Here is an 11,985-nt window from a genome sequence, read left to right as displayed (position 1 = left end):
AGCTGCCGCGAATTTGCATCGAGGCTGATTCATGGAAACACTTCGCTGCGATGTGTATTTGAAAATTCTTCACACGGTTTGAGATGCTGGCGGCCATTGATTTGGGCACTACGCTGCTGGCTGCAATTTGGTGGCGACGCCAAGGCTAGCAGACGAACAAATCTGCACTCCACCATTCGTTTTGGAAGCAGCCAGTGCAAAGCAGCACTTCAACTGCTGGAACTGGCGCTGCACGATCGCGGCACTGCCGCGGAACTAAACAGAACTGGTGCAGGGACTGCAGGCAAATCGAATGGACTTTATATGCACATGACAGGAACATTGAAAATAAGTGTGACGTGACAACAGAGGAACTGATATGAATAGATGCTGACAAAAAAGTGGGGCCAGTTCCTTTGGAATGGGCATTCGCCTGTCCAAAAAGAAACAAAAGAAAATAAAAGACATCAAGCGCAACCTGTTGGAAATAGAAGCTAACTTCTAGTATGCTTAGTGGTGGTTCGACAGCGCAACAGCACACACAGACCAAGTAGGAGACGAGACACACACCTACTTGGTCTGTGTGTGCTGTTGCGCTGTCGAACCACCACTATGCATCACCAACTAGCCCAATCTGCAGTTCTTCTAGTATGCCTTCTTTCAGATGAATGGAGCCGCCCATCAGTAATTGGTGGTGCGACAGGCACGTAGGAACACAGTAATGTAGTGCATGCTGTTCTGATTGGACGTGAGAACTCTACCTTTTGTAGTGCTGCAAACATCTTGTGAAACTGAGTATAGGCAGTATTTTGAAGTGCTCGTGTCTCAGGTTTTGCTTCATATTGTGCTCTACACGTTGGTACCGTAGCATTGGACCAGCTGCCAAAGGGTCCATTATTTTTGAAAGTGCATTTTTATGTAATGGCACAGATCACCATGTCTGTGAATTGTCTGATTGTTGTGCCGTATGCAGCTTGCTCAGCTTCCGTTTCATCCTTTTATTATTATTGAAATAGCATTGCATGATGTTATGTCATATGCATGGTACCTCTTTTTTATGCCTTTTCTGCTTTGTGCATTGTTGCCATGGCAGAGTACCAGATCCCATGATTACAGGATGTGGTGGAAAAAGACGAAAACGAACAAAAATGCAGACAGGACTGGTACTGAACTATCACCAACAGTTTATTCAGAGCGAATAGCTGCTCATAAACACGACCTCAATCCACCTCACAGCAAGGAAACACGAGTAAAAAAAGCAAGCATAGGCAAAACGAAACATGTCGTGTACTGTGCGATGTCAGTGCGCAAAAAGAACCCAAAGTGGTAGAAATTTCCGGAGCCCTTCACTACGGCGTCCCTCATAGCGTAAGTCGCTTTGGGACGTTAAACCCCCATAAACCATAAAGCAAAACGAAACATCAGATCAGTACAGATCCATCGAAAACGTAAAAGACGTTTTGTCATGAGTATAGCAAGAAATCGGAACCGAGTGTGGCCAATAGAAACCCGAGCCAATGACCATATGATGACAAGTAAAGCTGGAGAGAAGAGCAAGGCTTTAAAACTGCGGTGTCAAGTACATCGAAGAAAAAGCAGAGTAACATGTATAAACCGTTTCGATTATGGTAGGCAGGCAACAGCAAAAGCTAAGTCAAAACTGCAACCGCCAGAACAAAGAACACAGGCCCCCTTCAGCCAAAACAAAACAAGAAATGCAGACAAGAATAATTGCAAAGGCGGTGTCAGTGCATCACAGCAAAGGCAGGGCCAACTTGGAACCGCTCTAAAAAACTAAATTCCTTGTCAGTTGGTAAGATGATGGAGTGCTTGCGCATAGTTCTCCAGCTTTGGCATTCAGCATATTCTTAGCGATTAGTCTTTCAATTTCCGTCCCAAGCACTGGGTATATTTCTCATACTTTTATACAGTGGCTCGCACCCTTATCATGTCTTACAGCAGTTATGCAGATGACCACTGGCTTTTTTGAGTACAAGCTGATAGTGTTCAGTAATCTCTCATTGAGGCATCTGCCGGTTGGGCTGATGTGCACACTTCCACACATTAAAGGCATCTCATAGATAGCACTCATGACACAGACCATGAATAGATCGACGCATTTTATTGAGCAAGGATTTTTCCTTGGTTTTGCCAGCAAAGTGCACACTGCGACTGGAAACACACTATCAACATTGTTGCACTTCACTGTCATCTTTAAGTTGTGAGACAGTTTATGAAAGTACGTGATTGCAGCCAAAGGCCATATTTCTGTTTGCTCTTGCTTTTTTCCCTCATTGCCATTTGCTTTGAGCTTCTGAAGTAGGCTCTCAGAGGTGGTGCACAAAAGTTTGGATGTGTAGGCAGCGCTGTACAACTACTGTTGGTAAGTCGAGCCCACTTATAACAGTTGCAGATGTGACGAACGCTCGGTTATTACGAACGACAGCAGTGCCACTGTCGAAATATGTGTAAAGGCAGTGGCTGGAATCAATTCTCAGATACAACAAATACCTGTGGCTGCAAAACTCGATTACAGTGGCCGAGGAGTCACTGTAAACTCTGCCTCGCAATCAAAAATCGCCACTTCTTGCTTGAGTGGAGCGCAATGCGTGCTTCCTAGCCTTGTCACCCGCTTCTCACTTTTTCTAGCCTCCTCGTTACCCGCTTCCCACTTTTTACGGAAATAACGCAGTGACCCAGGAAAGTAAGCACAATAAAAACAAATGAAGAGTACAGACTGTATTGATTGCAACGAAATCTTTTTGCTTGATGTGGCCGTCAAAAATGCATGCCTTGAGAGGCGATGCCTAGCGCTGGTAAGCTGGAGGCGCACCAGCACCAAATTCTAGAGGCCCGTGTGCTGTACGATGTCAGTGCACGTTAAAGATCCCCAGGTGGTCTAAATTTCCGGAGCCTTTCACTACGGCGTCTCTCATAGCCTGAGTCGCTTTGGGACGTTAAACCCCATAAACCAAACGCGATTGCGATGATTGTATAAATGTGACACAATGTTCTAATAAACGAGTTGAAGTTCCGCGCTCTGTCCTGTTGGTTTCTTCCTCGTCGCTTGTCTTTTTTGCGCGGTTTCAAGATGCACTCTACCAAACCTGAACAGTATGTCACACGTACACATTAGTTCTCATCATAGCCACTATGACTCTCCAGAAATTTGTTTTAGTGTTCTTAGAACATTTCGTGAAGTTGTCTATTGGAGTAGTTTGTATAACATACCAAATTTTGAAAGTGCAGGCAAAGATATAACTGGATGGTACACAAGTTCTACTCGCAACTAGGTTTATTCAGAAACTTTTTGTGAACAGCCCGCCTGTGCAGTCGCAGTCAACATTGACTTGCATTGTGTAATTGCCAGTTGTCTCATCCCGTGTCTTTACCCGCACTTTAAAAATTTGGTATGCTGTACGAAGGCTTTGATGCTGACATTGAAGGAACTTGCCTCAAGTATCTGACTCCATGTCATGATGACAAAGATTTGTACCATTTCAGAAATGCCTATCACCCATATGCGTTTGAACGAAAACATCTTCAACGGAAGTCCGTCTGGTTGGGCTCTTGAGATAGTTGAGAGAAAACTGACGCCAACCAATATTTTACCTTTGCCCAACGTTTCGGGACCAGCTGGGTCCCTTCAATCGGTCCCTGCAAGTTGCGAAAGGAGAAAGACAAGGCAAGTAGACCGCCTGGTGATGTCTCTAACTTTGTCACCCACCTATCATCGAGATCGCTGTCTGCAAACGAGACTTCTGCCTTGGCGAAAGGCCACGGGTTCAACACCACGTCAGCTGGGCACCGAGAAGAGAAAAGTCAATATGCTCCTCCGAAGTGGAGAAAAAAGAAGCCACCGTTTTCGTCGACATACAGAAGAATGGCTGCACACGTGGCTTTATTCAACGCGTTGGTCGCCGTCAGGCTCGGAGCACAGGGGGGTCAACCAACAGTGAAACAACGAAAAGCGCGCTCATGCTTCCATACGTGAGGGGAACCAGCGAGGCACTTGCGCGCATTCTGGGAAAACATGGAATCCACGTGGCTCACAAACCTGTTTCGACAATAAGCCGCTTCCACGACCAAAGGACCGCGTCCCCAGAGAAAAAGAACTGGGTGTCGTTTACAAAATCCCATGCTCCAGGTGCCTGGCTTCATACATTGGTGAAACAAAAAACCTTCACCAAAGAATAAGGCAACGCAAAAATGACATCCGGCTCATGAATTCAGGAGCCAACCCCCTCGCCGAACACTGCGATAGCACCGACCACCGAATAGCCTTCGAAATGGTGAGCGTCTTGGCCGTCGAGCCAAACCTGTTCAAAAGGCGACATGTCTAGGCATGGCACATCCGGCTCGCAAAGGCGGTGATGAATAGGACTCCAGGAATGCTCCCCGCCGTGTACGTGAGTGGATTGCGCCACGTGCTAACAAAGGGCGAGCGAAGGCAGCACCCCGCTGCTGCTGGCACACTTTACTCACGCATGAAGAAGGGACCGAGTTGGTCCCGAAATGTTGGGCAAAGTTAAAAAAAATATTGGTTGGCGTCTGTTTTCTCTCAGCTAACCCATATGCGTCTTCTGTGGTCTGAATAGATGAAAATGGTTCAGTGCTACTTCAGAAATGTAGAGGGGATATAGCCACAGCATGATGTTGGCTGAATGTGGCAAGGCATTGTGCACAAAATGCCTTAGACAATACTGTTTGACCGTGGGAGACTACAAACTCTGCTTTGCAGGGAAGATCAAAACACCTTCAGTGAAGAGTTAGACCAAAGACTGAAAAGCGACGGTCTAGTTTTTTCTGTGGCTGAATCCTGAGCACACTCCTTTACTATATAGCGTTTTCCTTCTCGGCTCTGACAGGCACCTTTGTGACGAGGGAGATAACTGGCTTTTACAGTATGTTAAAGCCTTTTTCTGTGAGCACAGCCACCTTAGAATTGATATTGTGGAGGTGTGACGTATCTATCAAATACACTGTCCATTAACTGTGTGATAAAGGGCGTGCAATTTGAACAGGCGAACTGTAACATGTTAGAGAGCTTTTGTTACTGCTTAATCTCCCACATACCTTTCATCCATGTTTTACTATTTGCTCTGTCATTTTCTGCTTTGTGCATTGTCACAATGATGTATTCAGCTGCCAATAGGTAATTATTGTTACAGATGTCTTCTTGCTTCATGGAACAAACTGTTACTCTGCATGTTCTTTACATGTTAATCTGCTCATAATGTGTCTAGCTCTGTGACGGTTGAAGAAGCAATTTTGTAGTTTTGTATTGGTTGCATTGCAAGGTACAGACTTCTTACGTACACCACAAAAGAACTTGTCACCAAATTTGTTCTTACAGTTAGGGTGAAATGCTTGGGAAATGCTTTGACCCCACCTTGAGAAGTCGAAAATACCTTCTGCCATGGCGCTCTTTGGCCATAGCTGCCCTTGCACCATAAAAATCCATAATCATCATTTGTTCTTACTGGCACATGTAAAATCACTGGGCTTGCTTACTGTTACATGTATGTAGCAATGACAATATCGTGATCCAAAAAAATGCTCATTAAATTGGCATAAGAAAAAGGAGCAGACAGGCAGCATTTCATTGCAATTTGTCACTTATGAAAACCAGCCTCTATGCTTAGTCCTGCTCTTTACCCAAGTGTTAGAGATGCCCATTGTTGTTAACTTGCATAGGAAAAGACTGGTTACACTTCACATGGCCTCTCTTTTGTTGTATGAAGTAACGAGAGGTTCTTGCTGTCTCATTGCGGAACTAAACACGAATGTGGGGATAACTTCTTCACATGCCCTAAAAGAAAGTTGGGGTGTGTCGTAACGTTCACCATGACGAATACATGTGCTGTGCACCCTCATAGCAGTCATAGCTAGAGCAATGTGATGAAAAGAAATAGAGCACTTGGTATGGTGCGATGTATCGGTGTGAGGCACAAGGTCCTGCGGGAACAACCTGCCAATGTTCAGTACACTTGAGAGCATCATACAGGACCCACTTTTTATCATTGTTGAGCACTGCATCAAATGTGGATGCATTGCAGAGCTGCAAGAGCAATCACAAACAGGCTGGCATCACCCATAGTTGCTACTTGGCTATCAAAAGTTTGGGGTGCCGTCTGTCTGAGCGCCTACTCAATGTGGTGTACACAAAGTATAATTGTTTCATCAGAAACCTGGAACTGTGCAAGACGCTCACCGCCTGTTTGACTGCGGTCCTCTTCTACTGCAGCTTTTTGAATCTAGCCCATGTGCTGAGGCACAGTGCATGGGGTGTGCAATAGAGATTTCTCAAACCGAACTTCTGGAGGCAATGCTTAGTAGTGCATTCACTCGGAGCAGTAATTCTAAAGGCATAACACATTCGTGAATTGTTTAAGCTGCTGACAAGTACATGTCAGATTCAAACAGCAGAGCAGAAGCAAAGAGCCGATTCTGTCTTCACCACTGCTCGAGCTATGACTGCTGTGAGAATACAACATGCATCTATTACCAGTGGTAAATGTTTCCACCATCATTCAGACAGCTTTTTTTGGTTACGTTACTGCTGTCATATTTTAATGCATATTGAGGTGGAGATGAGTTGTGACCATCATGAATGCAAACATGAAATAAAGCAATACTGCAGTTCTGGAGTGTATTCTTACAAGTGAAACAAGTTTAATTCTTACTCTGGATATTTGAATCACGTATAGCGGGCTGTTGGAAACGCAGTCCTTATTTTATTGACCATGCAGCTTTGCAGTGCCCTGCGATTTCTGCAACACAGGTAAACACATATCCAAATTGCCGGTAGGCGATGTACATATACCTCCTAAAGAGACAAAAAAAGTACATATTAGTAGGCATCTGCGACTAAGCTGGCAAGGCATTATCACAGACATCACTAAGTGTTGACAGCTTGCTATATCGGCATGACAGGCCTTGTATAGAGGATTTGTTGTGAACAGTAGGCAGCAGAAAATAACATGCATGCATGGTGTTTTCCTTGCCTATGCTCAGTATATATGTAAAATTCAGATTTACTAACAAAACCCGGATGAGTGACTCGTATGCTTGCAGTCAATGTATTTAGTGAATTACGCTTGTATCATGAAGCTATAGCACTGTAGAGAACACAAATATAAAATCCAAAAGGCATCTATGACATTCTGCACTGCGTAAAAAATAAAATAAAAATATAATTTACATTACAAAATCAAGCTGCTGTATCGTTGGGGCGCATATAAAACTCGCGATGCGTCCGTGATAGGTCCTGCAGCACGCCTATACACGCTCATGATTGTAAACAAGCGCATGCGCTCATACGTACGTGTGGATATCAGGTGCGTCGACAAGCGAAGGCCTGTCCTCTCTTGGAGTATATTACGCGAGCTCTACAGCATGCACGTTGAGGCACGGGTTTACAAAAGTGGGGTGGTCGGTCACACACTCGGCCCCTTCCGGCACTCGGGCTGCCACCTTTGGAATTTCGCGGCAACACAGCGATTCTTGATTCGTTTCCATGGGCTTGGTTCGTTTCCATTGGTTCTCTCATAGCCTGGGTCGCTTTGGGACGTTAAACCCCCATAAACCAAAAATAAATCATGGGCCGACACCGACCACAGGTGCACCTGCAATAAATACGAATTTTATCGTATCTCGGACTCTACCATATATCACGCGGACAGAAAACTTAAGAATAAATTTAGGCGCCATCCTCTTACTTGATTGTGTACATACGTACTACTCGCGAGTAAATATGACCGCAAAGCGACAGATATTACATCTTTTTTACCGCTCGCGGCAACTGCAACGACAAACTATACTGCTGTGGTAGAGATCGAGCGCGGGCAGAAAAATGGGAAGGAAACCCCTCTAGTCGAAACGTTGGCTAAGCGTCCCAAACTCCCTACTTCATTGTTCAGTCTGCTTTGGTTATTCATTGCGGAAACTCAGCATACATTCTCGTTATAAGTTTCAACAACCTACCTACCAGCTGTGCGATAGCGCGCTACAGAAATTGCCCTGACACCAGCCGTCACTCGGAAGTGGCCTCACTATACCGAGATTTGTTTCCTCGGCCAGGGTGCCCGATATGTAAACACGAGGACATTGAAGCCAACATTCATCACTTACTGTGGGACTGCCCAGCTCTCAAGCCTACAAGGATCCGGCACCTGATGGTAGCGGGTCTTTCACCAAGCAACCCTGCTTCATACATTGCTTGGATGCAGGGACCGTACCATCGTTCTCTACTGGACTTCATCAAATCAGCTACCCTTTTTCCATTCATTTAATCTCTACGACATCATTCATCACACCTACACCCATCATTGATGCCCTGGGGCAATAACTTTCTCTTAAAAAAATATTCACAAGAGCACTTGCCGATCATGATCTTCTTGAGCACAAAGGCGTTCACAGCACGACGAGACAAAGGGCCTAATGGTAATATAGCATACGCCGCCTACATTGGAAAACAGCACAGTGTACAAAAATGTCAACGATAGTGCCTTACCACTCAACGCTGACCCGCCGCTCAACTTGTTGTTGTTGTCCTCACACAATGGCACATACCCACAAGGGGGATTGGCCATAACCAGGCGGTGACTATTTAAATGACCAGTTGCATGTGGCAAGCATGGGATGACCTACCAAAATTTGGATCGCACAGTTTCCGTAGCCGAGGTGGTTGCAGGAGGTTAGGGGGGTCATACAAACTACAATTTAGGCAAAGAAGGGGTAGGGATTACTATAAGTGGTTGTAAAAACAGAAATACAGAAGCTGATAATGGGATGGGCAGGACGAAAGCTCGTGATGGTAGACGTTTTGATTCTAGGAGATAATTTTGAACGGCAGAGCAAACATTCCCATTGGTATGGCCAAGCATAGAAGCGCCAAGAGACAGAACAACCGCAGAAGACAGGCGCAAACAGATTCTGTATCTTCATCGCTGGAAGCGGGTCAAATCTGAAGTGGTTTGTGGGATCGTGAACAGAGACATCTTCCCGGTCGTCCTCGCTGCTTCCGTCAAAAAAAAGAAAGAAAAAAAAGTGATGTACTCGTCGAAATCCGAAAACGACGCGCCTTCGTCGAAATCTCGCTCACTGCGACATGGCGATGTGACTGTCAGTGGTCGCTTGTCTGCTTATGCTGGCGCAGCACGTGCGTGCGAGAGCAGACGATGCAGCACGGTGTACGTTTGAGTCCCACGTGACCAAGGCGGCCTGCGCAATTCCTTGATCATGACGTCACAGCACAAACTGCCGCCCAGAAACCGAAACCACCGAGTTTAATAATGCGATAAAAATTATTTACCGGCCATATATAATTCCTACAGGGCGTATCATGCTTCCTGAAGCAGTAAGCAACGGTTGAAACAAAGAACGCACAAACGAAAAATGTGGCGTCTCCACCCCTTTAACCATCTTAATTTGAATCATTGCTCGCTCCGCCTTGCATTGTACGACGTGCTAAAAAGAAAAAAACTGTACTGCTTTCCAAATAACAAGAACATTCCTTGGTTTATTTCTATCCCCGCGGGCGAGACGTGTGACCACGTAATCGCGCACCTGATTTTGTGAACTAAATTTTTTTGCAGGCATGGTATATAGGGAATTGACGCTCAGCGTTTAGTTGGGTAAAGCGTACACGTGCAAGCAAAAAAAAATCATGGGCGGTTTAGCTTGGGGTGAACCACGAATTATCGCTATTGCGCGCAAGCACCACGAGCCCTGTTCTTGCATGGTTTTATCTTTACTTTCTATGCTTTTGGTTGACCTGAACTAGCTTACTTTGGTTTATATATCTTATGATGTAAGTTCACGAGATATTGCATCATTTTAGACGTACTGCAGTGGAATTGGTTATTCTCTAGATTCACAGATCCCAGGGTAACCTGATTCCGCTCCTGGCGCAGAGGTACAGCGGTTAAGCTGTGCCACTGCCCTGCGATGGCAGGTGCTGTCATCGGTGGGGCTTGTGAGATCCATGTTGTTCCTGAGGAATCTCTCGCGACTAATCATTGATTGAACTGCCACGGTGGGCAGTTTGCTCGCAATCCGGTGGACAGCTTGTGATGACGTTACAGCGTCACGTGGCCAAGGCGGCCCACGTACGTGCTAGAAGCAGGCTTCGGAAAGACAGACGACCGCTTTTCGGCAGAGTGAAAACGTTAGGGCATTAAAATGGCAACCACAGGAATCGTTCACTCCAGACTCTAGGAGTTGGTGATTACGATTAGTCAGCACAAATGCTGCATTTTAGCGAACCGTTTTATTTTCAAGTGGCCTGAATAATGTTTTATTTCAAGCGGCAGCATAAGATCCCCACTGCAGCGCAAGGCCGGCATCACACTGGGGAAAGACAGTAATTAATGAAATAAAAAAAAGTCATAGCTGGGGGAGCGGGATGCGAACCCGTTGCGGCGCTAAAAACTCAGTTCCGCTGGCCGCTGCTTCAGACCACTACGCCATCGCCACAGCAATTTTAAAGAATGGTATTCATTACGTCAAAATATATTTTATTTACATTAAATTATTAACAAAGCTTTCAGGAAACCCCACGAAACACATCGCAAAAAGACAGAGCAACAGAGCAGCAGACGCGAGGTAAGGCTGAGCACATAACCAAGGGAGAGTGCTACTCCGGTTTAAAGTTGGTCGGTTCACACACTCCCCTCAGATGAAGCAGTTGGGAGAAATCTTAATTAACGGCCTCCCTGTATACGAACTGCCAAGCTCTCGCTGTGCTTGTAATGTCGATCGTCGTCACGTACCCGCGTTTACGCGTGTTAAACTCCCAATCTCCCACGCTGTAGTTCGAAAGCGTGGTCTTCATCATCTTTCACCCGTGCGCGTGCAATCATATGGAACGAGCATGCTGCAAGCCGCACGAAATGGCGGGAGATTAGAAGCAGTGAAATTCAGAAGTCCCAGTGCTATCGCAATGTCATCGGGTAATGGTAATTTAGCGACCTACAAACTTTCCTTGTTCTGAGTCTATTCTGTGTTTAGCATTTATTGTAATTGTCGTGGTAAACGCTACTGCATTGTTTTCTAAATAATCTTTCTCTACACAGACACAACAACGCGCTGACTCAATTTAGCAGTTCATATCGATAACAATGAAAGGAAGAAGCTAGTGAAGCGAGGCAGTCCATTAACGAGCTAGCGGTAAGAGGGAAAATAGAGGAATTCAGTATATCGCTGCAGAACAGATATTCAGCTTTTAATAAGGAATACGACCTTAATGTCCATACAATGAACGATAATCTGACGGCTATCATTACGGAGTGCGCAGTAGAAGTATAGCGGTAGGACGGTTCGACAGGATACCAGCAAGATATCTCAGGGAGACGAAAGATTTAAGAAACGTCAAAGCATCACAGCGTCTAACACTACAGACAGAATAGAACTAGTAGAGCTATGGAAGTTAATAAATAAGCGCAAGGATAGCCGACATCAGAAAGTTTAATATGGAGAGAATCGAGCATGCTCTAAAGAACGGAGGTAGCCTAAAATCGGTGAATAGGAAATTAGGCATAGGTAAAAACCAGACACAGCAGAGGAGAGCACACCTAGAAATTCTTACTAAACACTTACTACAAAGTGAGGCCCAACAGGGCCTCACTTTGTCGGTTCCCCTCTTCCTTTCTTTCGGCGCGAGCGCCAGGGGTTTTGCATTGCATCAAGTTTGCGAGTACGTCCACAATTATATAACAGCTACCAGCAGATTCCCTTGCTAAATGTTTCAAAAATTTCCGAATTTAAAAGACCGTTTGGGTATTTTCATATATTTAATTCACAGATATTCTCTCCCGATATTTTGATTTTTTCCTTTTCTTTTTAATTACTCTGAAATTTCACCCAAGGCACAACCATTATTAGCTTGGCACAAGTCTACTCGGCCTATTCTAAGAGGTCTCCCCACTAAACCCTGGCCAATCCCCCCGTCGTGGGTATGTGCCACGTTACGAAGGCAACAACAACAAAAACTAGACGTATGCG

Source organism: Amblyomma americanum, chromosome 1, assembly GCF_052857255.1.
Source record: "Amblyomma americanum isolate KBUSLIRL-KWMA chromosome 1, ASM5285725v1, whole genome shotgun sequence".
In the NCBI taxonomy this organism is placed as follows: Eukaryota; Metazoa; Arthropoda; class Arachnida; order Ixodida; family Ixodidae; genus Amblyomma; species Amblyomma americanum.
This window is presented reverse-complemented; position numbering follows the sequence as displayed.